Raw genomic sequence first — 13,632 nt, 5'->3', positions numbered from 1 at the left:
GGATCGTGGGTTCGAATACTTATGTCAGCGGATGGATGGCCCTCTCAAGAATACTATTCAAGAAGGTTATCATTGATAAGGAACTAACTCCTCACACAAGCCCTGACTGTGTCCTGAACGTTACCACAGTCCTAGGGAACTTATAATTGTTTTCCAAAGCCAAAACTATATAACCTCTACCTCACCTTATTGTCGATATAGACATGGATATAAGCTAAGCCTCACCTACCTTTATTGCTAATTGCACATGCGTTTGGAATAGTTAGATTTAGGCACCCTCTCATAGCCACAGTTTCCTCTACCTCATATCTGTTTGTTTGTATAAATGATTCTGTATTGCCAATATGTAACCTACCTCGATGTTAAGCGCTCTGATACCCACGGGTCTTGTTCGCGCTATACAAAACACTATAATAAATAAATAAATAAATAGTATTACTTTGTTTCGTAAAAGATTAACCTTATTTTTGATTTTCGGACATGATACAGTGGACTCTGATATTAAAATACATTTTTTTTAGCTTGAATTGAGATAGCAAGCGTTGTTGATATTGTTTGTCAAGACAGAAGTAAGATATTCTGTTCTCATTATCCCCTCAAGGTTTACCACTCAGTGTTAGCCTTTTAGGTGTTGTACTGCACTTTTTGACAGACATTATTATTCCCTTTGATTTCTCTGTATGTCTTGATTTGAGCATCAGCCTGAAAGGTCAGAGAAAGAGGCCTACAGATAATAGTGAATTTGCGGCATACGTTTGCTCATTGGCTACAAAGAACACACCCCTGTTGATGGGATATTCTCTGAGACTAGTCACATATTCAGAAGATTGTTTGTGTCAGATAAAGTACCTTTCCAACTGTTATTTGCTCATTTTTATAAATCTACAAATGCCTGTGGATATTATTAAATATTCAGATCTTACCTGTGTCAGTTACTAGTGCCAGGACTTGGGAAAACATTCCAAAGTTGAAACACCATCCTTTATATCACAGTAAGATCTTTAGACAAGTGATACATGCTTTAACCTTTGAAAGTATTGCCTATTGATTTTATGTACCTCATAGCATTGAGGGATAATTGTCCAAACTGAGCAGTCTTAAGGAACATCTAACCAACCGCTTCACGAATGAGTTACATTCTTTTCAGCAGTCAATAGTAAATACTAATTACAGGCGAACATCTATTTAATTGTGGCTGAGCCTTTTATTGACTAGGAGGACATAGCAAACATTGCAAAAAGGTAAATATTCAATCATGGAGAAATATTGAGACTTGATAAACATAATAATTGATAAATGATCTCATGCAACGCACTTACCAGAAGTGGCCTGTGCAGGTAAGAGTGGTGGGGCGGGGTGGAAGCGGCTCGACATACGACAATGAGGGAACATTAAATAAATATTAATTTTTCCCTTGGAGATTGCCAAGTCCCCTCCAACCCTCCACACTGCTCCACTGCTCTTACCTGCCCGAGCCGATCCTGGCACTTACTACACTCTACTTCACCCTAGAACTTTCCTCCTAATACACGCAAATGTAGATTTATGTGGAGATTAAGTATATATATAATATGCTTTGGGAATTTGTTTTGCACAAACAGTGCAGCGAAAGAGCACAGAATGACAAGCCAGTTAATAGAGCAATATAAATTAACACCCATTCTCATAAATTAACACCCATTATCATACTTAAGAAGTGGGATCTGTATTTTCAAAAACTGCTGTAAACAATGAAAGATGACTTCATGACTGAAAATTTGATTGTGTTGCAAATCTCAGATTTTTGTCTGTGCCCAGAGTATTTGTGAAGCATACAGGGAAGTGGGTAGGAGAAGAGCCTGGGAGGATGTGGCATACACTTTCAAGCATGGTGAGTGTGAAGGGCCTTGATTTTATGTGGTTACTGATCTGTGGGTATAGGGTGGATTCCAGAGGCGGGTTATGCAGAGTGCAGATGCACATTTCACATACTGGGCCCTCTCAAGGGACTTGCCACTAAACATCCATTTGCATCATTGACCTTTTAACCAACACACCTGGACTGGATGCCCCGGCACAGGCATTAGACTAAAGGAAATAAGGCACGTGACCTCTGAAGACCAATCACAGCAAGCAGAATGTCTTTGGCAGCAAACAGGTGGAGTTTACGCTGCAGCTGCAGCGTATGTCCTCTTCCACATTTATATGTAACAAGGAGCCTGAATATCGGTGTAGGATCTTGAGATAGGGTGTATCTAAAGCTTTAGGGGTCTATTCACACAGATATTATGGGGTATGTAAAAATGTTTTCATGCAGTACTCTTTCTCGCAAATGCCTTTTTGAATTCGCCCGAGGCATCTGAAACAACAACAAATTAGGAATATTCAGCGAATATTCAGAAGCAATTACTGCAAATAGAAGGAACTGAGCAATCTTTCCACTTACAATTTTACACATTTTAAGTTGGGTGTTTCAGATCCATTCACAAACAAACCTAAGAGTACTATAACAGTATCTTTTTACGCACCCCAACATGACCCCCAAGTCCCTGAAGCAAAGCTTCTAATTTTCTTTAAATATATTTCCTTAATGACATTGATTTTTCATTGCCTGTCAGCATCTGTAGCTGTGATGTGTTGTGTTGTTTTCCAATGAGTTTGAAACTTCTTTGTTATGTTTTATTTTTCAGATATGTAGCAGCAAAAGATCATACAAAGCACCATTAATTGTTCCGGTACAAAATAAACAAATTCAGTCGTAAATTCATTAAATCCATGGCGACCCCTTTTCGAATCTGAAAACAATGCTGCTGGGTTTTCGCCCCCAACCTTTTCATATTTCATCTACTCACATTTTTTTTTCTTTCCATCTTTCCATCTTTCCGCCTTTTCTCTTCCTTTCGTTCCTTTCCTCTTTTTGCTTCTCTTTTTCCTTCCCTTTCCTTTCCCTTCCCTTTTCTTTTTTCCTTACCCCTTTCTTCCCTTCTTTTTTCTTCTTTTCCTCCATTTTCTTTCCTTTCCTTCCCCCCTTCTCCTTTTAAAACAGGAAAAGCAGCATTGAAATACTTAGTGCAAATGTGCATATAATTATTTAAAAAGTGTACATCATATAGTTTATGCCACAGATTTCTATTGCCAAAATACTTAGCATCATTCTACGTTTCTAACATCCAGAATTAAAGATAGAAGATTGCATGAATAATACCCCACATATAAATCAGACATTCTAGCATATCCATTTCCTATCTGCATAATCTTAACCTCTTTTTTACCCGAGAAATCACCACTTCCTTTTCGTCGAAAAAAAATAAATATCTGAACGGTCAGCCATTTAATGGCAGATCAGAATCCTAACACTCGATATTGACAAATACTGTGACCCATTGAGCTGAAGTAAACCTCTCTCATCGAGATGAGCTTGATTTACACTTAGGACACGTGATTTACACCTCGTCAACCGCTGAGTGAAGGATACTGTCGCCGAGGGGAAAATTATCACATCGAGTTTGATTGGAGCAAGGGTTATAGCTCAGAGGAGACCACAGACCGGCATAAATATAATTTTGAGGTCACCGCTCAGGTGCGGCGCTGCACAGAGCAAGAACCAGGTAGCATAAACTGACGGTGCTGAAATGCACAATCAATATTGAATGTGTTTCCAAGTGTCACCGGTTTGGAGAAAAATGAGCCGTGACAGCAAAACGAAAGTCTCATTCCAGCTCTTCCATCACCTGAAAGAAAGATGTGTAAGGGAATCTGAGCCTTTTACTCTGTGGTGTGCACTCATAAAACAGGACATTGTCAAGGAGTTGCACTTTAGTCCATGGGAGGGCACAGATTTAGATAAGGACCAACAGATCAGGTCTCACTTACAGGAACCAGTACCTGATACCCAAGTTTTCCAGTAGCAGCTGCTTCAGGAGCTGGTTATCTGCAGAACTGGAGATGATTTCACTATAAATAGGACATATTCCTCACTAAACATGAGATAATATTCAATGCTAGTAAAAGCCATCACTTTAAAAGGCTCTATTCATACTCAAAAACTTATCATTCAATATTCATAGAGATAAAATTAAGTACCTTAATGCATTTACCTCCACTGACAGTCTTTCATGTTAAAAATGTGTATGTATAGCCGTTTCCTGGAACCAAGGTTGTTGTTATCTGTGTTTAATGCATGTGTACTTTACTGTGTGCAGTTGGCAGATTGATCTTCATTGTCTTCTTTACCCATATCTATCTCTAGGTAGGAAATATCACAATAATAAGCAATATATGTGATTTGTGGACATATAAGCCTGAGTCCCTTTAATTCTGATTACCCTAACATAATTATGAGATTTGGAGGAGCACGGTGGATCTCTTTTGTTTCACCCTGTGATTCTGCCTGCCTAATGTAGTCAAAAGCTCTGGGTAGACCTCCAAGGGTAAAATTAGGAATTACTAGGGCAATCAGACCTGCCACTACTGCTTTCCCGAGTAATTCCTCATTTCTAACAAGACACCCAGGACCCCACTTGCAATCCAGCCCTGTGTTAGCGGTACTTCCGGTACAGGCAACTCCAGGAACAGAGTTACCAGGAGAGTGAACATGGCACTCACACTTAAATCCCCAGTTGGCAAATTGGAGTTTTTTATGATTCGGGTGTTTAGGTAGACTGTTGGGCACAGCTGGGTAACAGTAAGCAAGAAGAGAAACCTTATGACAGAGGAAAGAAACATGTAAACATACAAAGGTTAATGCTCAACAGTGCAGCACCATTCCATTATTAAGGTATTGTGGCCAATAATGAACAGCCTCCAGACATTACCTCCTCATACTACTAAGAACTGGTCTGTTTAAACCTTCTAAGGACAAACACCTTGCACACAATAGAATAAATGTTCTCTTTAAGGAACATATAAGCGGAAGCACTCTGTTATGATAATGAATCCAATACACAAGTAAATCTTGAAGTAGGTTTATTTAAGGATGCACCATTCCAAGCAATAACAAATGTGTAAAATGCAAGCCAGCATTATAGAAACATAACACACTCAATTTACACTCTTTTTTTCTCAAGAGCCCCACAATGATCACATTTTTTTAAGTGCTTGTGAGAAGACTCATTCATTAAAAAACTTTATTCGGTCATTACGACAATGTAAGTACAAGTGCAAACAATACAAAGATTCATTAGTTCCAGTGTAGCAATAGAACGGTCTATAAGCAAGATTTGGCAGTCCTATTAAATGTTACACCATATGTCGTCCGATTAAAGGCATCATCATATAAAGGTATTTAAAACAGTAGTTTACAATGTAAAAGAAGAGAGAAAAGAGTAAAACGATCTGGGTAGTGTTAGATTAAGTCCCGTAAAAGGGTTACAAAAAAGTGCAAATGCAAATAGTGCAAGAGTATAATACAGCAAGAATGGCAATAATGTATTCATAACTTAGCAGCCAATTGCCTAGCAAATTACTCTGTCTAACTAAAGAAGCTAAAAACGATTTCAAGGGGAGATAAAATGGTAAACAATTAATAAAAACAAGTAAAAAATGACCACTAACAGATCTAGGAGCATGCTTTATCTCTTCTTTAGTGCATGGCACCTGATGATCCACATTTTCCCTAGAAATGTTGCCACTGCGCAGACCGTTAATGGCCTGTTTTTAGAATACGAAATGCTACCCGAAGGCACCGAGTTCCCATCAGCCTACAGACAGGGGCTAGCCATTTAGATCGCTGGAAAATGTACAGTTGACACGCGTAAAGGATGTGTTTTATTGTCTTGAATGTCCCAGGCCAGCCTGGTCAATGCTGTGCAATCTCAGAAGTTCACTGCCATGCCACTGTGAAAGAATTCACAGAGAGGCAGCCGAATCTAAATTGAATGTAAAACTTCCTATCTTGTGGTGGCCAAATTACCTCCTGTTCATATACACCTTGCCACTTAACTCTCCATAAACTCTAATGCTAGGCATCCTCCAGGTGATTGGGAAACAGTTGTCTGCGCCTACCAATTCCAACAGTGGGTCTTAACAACTTCTCCTCTAGGCAGAAGGCTAGGATCGGAGACTTCCCACATGGTTCCCAGGCCTATAGCGGAAAACAGTGCCTGGGCTTTGGTGAACATCCTATTTTTTTTTAAGCAATTAAGTTTGTAGACCAGGGCCGGTTTTGGTTCCCAGACTGACCCTGCTGCAAAATCTACAGCATATAACTAAGCTCAGGTGTTTGTTTGAGTCGCAACCAGAAAATAACGAGGATGAAACCTTGCTTTGTCTGCTATAGTTGTTCTACCCATATCTAATCTTAATGGGATAAGTGGGGTACTCTGGGGAAGAGAGCATAAAGATCTTAAGAACTTATTTTCTGTGTGTAAAAGGCCCTCTAGATTGTCAAACCCCCAGATTTCCGCTCCATACAGGGCAGAGCCTACCACCTTCTGGTCATATATCTTGAGTGGGGCTTCTATTGGTCTGTTTTTGGAGGCCCTGTGCTCCTTGATCAGTGCCCCAGAGGTCTTCTTCTGCTGTAGGTTCCTCTTGGTATTGTGGTGCTTCCATGCCATTGTCTCTGAGAGGGTCACACCCAGGCAGTCAAAAGTGGCCACTCTCTCCAGCTAAATCCCACCCACCGTCAGTTTACCTTTGAAATATTTGTGGGGGTTTATCGTCAGAATCTTGGTCTTTGAGCTGTTAACCTCCAGACCTCTCTGAATACAGAAGACCATAAAGCGATCAAGAAGGAGTTGAAGACCACTAGGGGTCTTGGAGACTACTAATGTGTCATATGCAAATAGTAGGGTTCTTACTTTACCACCGGCCAGTTAAAAGGCATCTGCGGGGACTTCCTATAGACGTTTCGCCACCCCATTAATGAAAAGTGAGAACAGGGTGGGGGCCAAGACACATCCTTGGGGGCCCCCGATCAAATCTGATTGGATCAGTCAATTGCCCTTGACCCCCGCAGCAAACCCTTGCATAGGTATCCTCGTGCAGTCGAACAACCAGAGCAAAAAGCTCCGATGGAAGCCCCTAATCCTGCAATACCTGTCATAATTTGTATCTGGGAATGAGGTCTAAGGCTGACTTTAAATCTATAAAAGCAATGTAAAGACTGGCTTGTTTAATAGTCACTGTTTTACAGGCCAATAAAGTGAATCTGAAAACTTGGCGGATGGTGCTGACTTTCCTCCTAAACCCGGCTTGGAATGGGGATAGGATGTTATTTTCCTCCATCCATTCTGTGACCTGACCCTCATTCCTCAATCACATAGGCAGATAGTGTATGCCTTTCAGTACAAGGGAGTGGAGAAGGTGTATGAGAGTTATTGAAATCCATAGGTCGCCTCATCACACATTCCCATGAGAATGCCAGAGATCATGCCTCACAATATCCTGGGTCTTGTGATGAAGCGCTTGTACGTTTGGGCACTACATTGTTTTGAGAGGTCCCTGCGCTAACGGCCTGCACAGTGGTTCATATAACGTCATGATTGGTTAAAGGCCACTACGAGGTATCCCTTGCTTCACAGAACTGTGCACAAGTCCCATTTCAGAAAAACCAACGCAGCTGCAGACGCAGAATGAAAAGCAATGGCTATGTGTGGCTACCAGAACTACAACAGCAGAGAGGGCCAAAACTAAATATAACGAGTTGGAGTCTATGCTCACAATGACCTATTTGGAATTGTATATTTCATCTTACTTTACCAAGCTCATCATCTGTGTTGTTAAAAGCCCAGTGCTTATACGTTTAGGTCTGGAATTAGCCAAAACCTTTTGATTAGAAAACACTCTTATTTAGACTTCAGTGATGTTAAGATATTTGCGAATCTCTGCTGTGATCTCCCACAGTGCCTAAAAGCACCAGGACACTCTTTTGAGTAGCTGTGCTCCATTGAAGTATCCTTCAATCATTCATTTGTATATAATAACATTGCCACTACACTTGCTTATAGGGCCCTTCAGCCGTTCTTCCATTGGTCTTATAGTGTGTCAATCACATTTTGTTCCTTCCACTACAGTATTCAGCATGGGGCACATGTTCAGCCCACTTCATCCACTGGCTAACGGCTCTGTGAGGGATGGCAATCTGCTCTTGCACAATGTGGACTTACACAGGAAACTAGTCCTCTTTTGTAGTTTAAAAAAAAATCAAAAACATTAGCAACGCCAAAAGCCAGCAGTCAAAGCCAGAACTATTGTCTTTTCCAATGCTTGATTTACAGATTAGCAATGTTATGTAACCCTAAGGTTCAGCTCGTTGAAAAGATGTGCACCTCAGTTTATAATAATGTCTTTCTCAGATTCTCTTTTTATACCTTATATTGATGCAAATATTGTTTCAAGGTCTGAGCCCCCCCATTACTTAAGGACTTCTAAAATATTCTATTTATTTTAAGTTGTCAGGGTAATATACATACATCTCTGTGCTAATAGGGTACGACTTAAGTCCTGAACAGTACTGTTCCTTCAAATGTGTTTATCCTGTGTTAATATTTCAAATTGGCTGCAAGTTGACGTGTTATAAACATCTGCCTGCCCTAAAAACTACCAGCCATTACATTGTGTGTGTACAATGTGCATGTGTGCTGACATTTTAGTCTACAACCTGCACTCATATTGACCTAATCTCAAGTGAACACACAGAAACACATATATATTTCCAACATTTACAAACTCACTTTGACTGTCTTAACAGAAATTGAGGGCCACCCAGCAGTGGATGGTGGCCAACCGGTCCTGCAGTTTCAAAGCTAATATTGGTGTCTGCTTGTCAATCTGCCTAGATAGCTGTGTATCATTGACCTAAGGCCCTGCAGAAAAAGAACCCTAATGAGCTCTGTTATCCATGAATGTTGAGTAGCCTAGATGGAAGTGGGGATCCCTGAGGAACCACACACTGCATCCTCTTGCATTTGAAAGTTGGAGGAAATAAAGTTATGGAAGCACTCTTTAAAAACCATAATAAAATCATCTCAATCTAGTGCCAGAAGTTCCTGTTTAAGACTGTCTTTAATAACTCTGCATGAGCAAGTATATGAAAGAGTCAGGGATCTGCCCTTATACATTAGGGTTCTCTAAAGTCGGTCCTGGAGGGCCGGATCCATGCCAGATTTTTTGCATATCCCCATTTGGATACATTTAGTTATCTTAAAAATCTGGCATGGATCGTCCCTCCAGAACTAACTTTGGAGAACCCTGTTCTACATTATTATCACATAGGAAGGCCCTACATTGTCTACAATAATTACTAGGCTGGGTGAGCACAATAGGCCCACAGCTATTGATATTATTGGCATTGTTGTAACATTTCTATTAAGGTGTGGATAGCGAAGGAGTCTCCAAGTATCCATACTGATCCAATGAGCTCAGATCCGGTCATCTTCTGCACCCTAACACTCACTGTCTTGTCTGGTTCTTTTTCATATCAGTAAACTTTAATGACCCAAACAGAACTATTTCTTTACTGCTCCAACATCTTCAGGGTGCATTTTCCTGTTAATTCTCTATGCCCAGAGCACTCCAGAGCCCCCAAGGAAGGAATTGTTCTGTGGGAAAGAACAGTTCTACTGCAGGTCTCTGTCTTCACAGTTCTTCCACCTTTATGTGGAGTTTGTGCCTTGGTATTTAAGGCTGTTCCTGACACATGCAAGTGGTTCTTGGACATATAATGGTGGCCCTCGTCTTTCATGGCAGTACCAAGCCATGTAGGCTTCGTGGATAAAGCTTGCTATTTGGCAGTGAGGCAACACTTGAACATCTGTGGCTCTACATTTGCAACTTAGGATGGCTGTGGCTGAACGTATGAGGCTACAAGTGGTGTAGACTCACAATACATCAGTATATGAGTTTGCACCTCATGTGAAGGTTCTGCATTAGCCTATGGAGCTTCTTCTGCTATAGGATTGTATTGTTTGATCATTTGAAGCTAAATCTGACATTTAATCATGGTAAGTGGGCATGCAGGCCTCATACATGGACATGTGAGTCAGGACCTGAGGATGTGATGACTTTAACTGGGTATGTGACATGAAATAACATAACTTATTGCCTGTTGTCTGTGCTTCTTCATGTAGCACAAAACACAGGAGGCCAGCTTTTGTCTATGCACCTTCAATGGAGAAAAATTAAGGGATCGTTGCCTTAAGGAGATAACCTAAATTGCTAAGAAAAAAGACGTTTGGGTCAAATTATAAAAATGTGATTTGGGCAAAAGCCTTCGAGGTTCGAAAATCCCTACGCCCAAAATGATATTGTTTGAGCTCACATGAGAGTCTCATTACATGTGCCCTGAAATTCCCGATGGGGCCAGTACCAAAGTTACCTGACCCATCAGTGATTACAAGGGTCACTGAAAAACATGACATGCTTTTGTAGAGTGGATTATTCTTCTCAGGGAGGTCTCTTGGTGCTGTTGCTAGATAACAGATTTTTGTGGTTACTCAAATCAATGGTACCCATTTTCTCAACCTCCGAAGGATGAAAAACTGAGTGGACCCCTATGATTAGAGCCTGTGAATATGGGGTCAAGCATAGATCCCTGGAGTGGATGCATTAGTTCCCTGAGCCACCAGACACAGATTTTCTCTTGAGGGATTTTTTGGGTTTAAACTGTAACTCAATTTATTTTGGAGTTGTTATTTGGAACGGGGCATAAATCCCCATTTCATCAGGGCACTTGTAATGAGGCCAGTCTAAATCTTTGCCACTAAAGTCATGTGACCACATTGGATGTGTGAACATCCACAAAGCTTCAAGTTTGTGGGTGATGATCACTTTCTCAAGGACCAATGCTTTACCCCTGCCTTTGGAATACTCTTCCTTCGAGCCCTTACAACCTACTCACAACAATGAAAGTTCTATCATACTCATAGATTTTCCACACTCATTGACATCTTCGATATGTGCCCACACACGGAACTATTTGTGCAATTAAGCTAAATTAACTTAAATGGTGTCCTACAATTGTTCATTAAAGGTAAATGCTTAATCTGCATCATTAGTTGCAGATGGGGCACACCAGCAATCCTTTTTGTGTACTAGCACTTATTTTACCTTAACAATTTGATCTAAAGCTAGAGAGAGTAAAACACAAAGGGGAAAGGAAAGAAGAACACAAAGACAAAAAACGTGGCCAAGGGAGAAAGCAGACATGAAAAGGAATGAGCAAGAGTGGAATAAAGTAGTAGGGAGCGTCTGGTGGTGAATTAAAAAGGCATTAAGTTGAATCATTACTATGCAGGCTTGGTATTTGACACCACAATCCTTTTGCTGCCCGTAGGCACCAACACTTATTGTTTTACAAATTGCTTTAATTGAGCATTTGCATGCAGGGACCCTGATGAAAAATACTAAACTTTGCCCAAAATGAGAGCTCACATCCTACCGCACACTTGTTTCCCTCTTGTTAGACCTAGTATCATTGGTGTGAGTCTCCCTTCCATTTTTACTGATTGCCTCCTCTGTTTTTTATCTGTTTTGCTGGTTAGATGCTTTGGACCCTGTGCCACTGCTATTCAGTGCCACAGTGCAAGTGCTCCCTATGTTAAATTGATGTATTGATTAGTGACTCCATGATTGGGTTTTTTGATTTGCTTGTTAGAACCTAGTACAGTGCACCATGTGTGCCCTGGGCTTGTAAATCAAATACTGCTGGTGTGCTTGCAGCACTGGTTGTGCCACCCACAGAAGCAGCTTGTAAAGTGTGTCTCAGGCCTGTCATTGCAGAGCCTCTGTGCAGTCTAGTACTGCTATGTTGACTTGGCAAATGCACCCATTTGCCAGTCCCTAAACCTTCCCCTTTCTTCATATCAGACACCTCTATGGTAGCCCCAAGGGCAGGGTGCATTCTAAAGATAAGGTAGGATATGCCCTGGTGTGTGTGGCATGTCCTAATAGTGAATTACAGCCATTTTCATTTTTCACAATTGCAGAATGAGAAGTTTGATTATTACATCTTATAAACCTAACTGACTCAGTGAACATGGTAGAAATTCAAGTTTAATATGCCTGAACTCAGAATGATAAAATGCATATTTTAGTGAAGTTGGTTTTAACATTCTGAAAATACCACTTTTAGAAAGTAGGTATTTTCATACCTAACTATCCAAGTCTGCCTCTGCTAGGTTGTGTATTCCTCGTCTGGAGTTTGAGTGACAGGGGCTGGGGATTCCAGGAGACAGGGCGAGTCAGCACAGTGCTGAATAGAGAGATCTGCATCTAGATGGGTGGGAGGAGTTGCACCTGGGACCTGAATAGGGCTGTGCCTGCCCTCCACTTTGCTGGCTCCACCTCCTGTGGTGTGTCTGATGTCCCTGGCCTAAACTGTGAAAGGAAAGAAGGAGTCTTGTCAAAAAAGTGCTCTAGGACTGACCAGAACTGGTTTGCACTAGGCAGAGGCCTGTCTGCCGTCAGAGAAAAAAGAGAATTTGAGTAGAAATATGGGGACCCAGACTCCAAGACTTTAGATCACTTCTGGGAACAAGACAAAACCTGTTGCCAAAGAGAAGAACCAAGGAAAATGCAGGAGTTTGGACTTCCCCTCTGCCAGTGTGCTGTTTGCTGGGTTGGCCTGCAGTGGTTTCTTTATTGCCAAGGAAAGGAGAAGGAACTTTTACAGAACTTTCATCATCTTGCAGAATATTTCTCCAAGGTCTTGAACTTGTGCTTGCCTCCTGCTGAAGTCTCAGGGACAAAAGACTTCACCACCAGCTCCCCTCTGAATTTCCATGCTGGGAATTCTGTCTGCAGTAGCCTGCATGTCAGTGGGAGCTGGAAGCGCGACGCATTGAGAAGAAGCGTGTCGCAGTCACAGCTGTTGCATCCTCATAGAAGCGTGTCGCCTCCGCAGAGGTTGCCGCTGTATCACCAGAGAAGCGTACCTTCATCAAAGCTGTTACCCAACACATCACCGGAGAAGTGTGTCGCCGCCGCAGGGTCACGTCGCATCACCAGAGAAGCGTGTCGCAGTGCCTGTCGCAACTCCAAAACTATAGAGTTCGCCGCACTGCCGCCGGGATTGCAGGCATCATCTTCATGTCATCGCATCAAGGGTGCCATCTTATTGCACCGGATTGTCGCATCGCATCAAGGTGTCATCTTGCGCATCGCAAACGGGCCGCAGGACGAGAATCAACGCATTACCTCCCCTCTGGTAAGGATTAAGATGCCTCCCCTACTCTGTGCAAGCACTGAGGCATGACACATCATCTCCCCAGAAGCACGGAACCGACGCATCTCCAACTCTGCGAGCCTTTTGTTTGTTTTGCGTTACACATCCAAGTATTTTTGTGAGAGCTTGGTCGCATTTATCACCAACTTGAACTAAGGGACTTCTACCATATGTAAGTCTATTTTGTCCTAAGTCTATATACAGAATACTTATTTTTATAAAACCTGTATGGTGTCCATCTGTAGTGTTTTCACTGTATTACTGTGTATATTCACAAATGCTTAACACATTGCCTCTGACATAAGCCTGTCTGCTCGTGCCAAGCTACCAAGGGGGCGAGCAGGGGTTATCCAGTAGTGTAATCCCCTTTCCCTGACTTAGAAGCAAGAGTCACTATTTGGTCAAAGGTATATGCCATTGCCAACTAGAGACCACCAGTTCTAACACCTCTGCACTCACTTTGTTACTTTTACAGAGCTCCAAAGTGA

The 13,632-nt window shown here is 41.6% G+C and overlaps 1 protein-coding gene across 2 annotated transcripts in view; it reads right to left on the bottom strand.

Annotated features, from left to right (window-relative positions):
- GPC6 (glypican 6) overlaps positions 1–13,632 on the bottom strand; it is a 3,590,060-nt gene that overhangs the window by 1,975,154 nt on the left and 1,601,274 nt on the right. The gene's annotated exons all lie outside the window — the stretch shown is intronic.

Source organism: Lissotriton vulgaris, chromosome 8 (assembly GCF_964263255.1).
Source record: "Lissotriton vulgaris chromosome 8, aLisVul1.2, whole genome shotgun sequence".
Classification (NCBI taxonomy): domain Eukaryota; kingdom Metazoa; phylum Chordata; class Amphibia; order Caudata; family Salamandridae; genus Lissotriton; species Lissotriton vulgaris.
The sequence above is the reverse complement of the archived record's forward strand: the minus strand, read 5'-3'. Positions and strand labels throughout refer to the sequence as shown.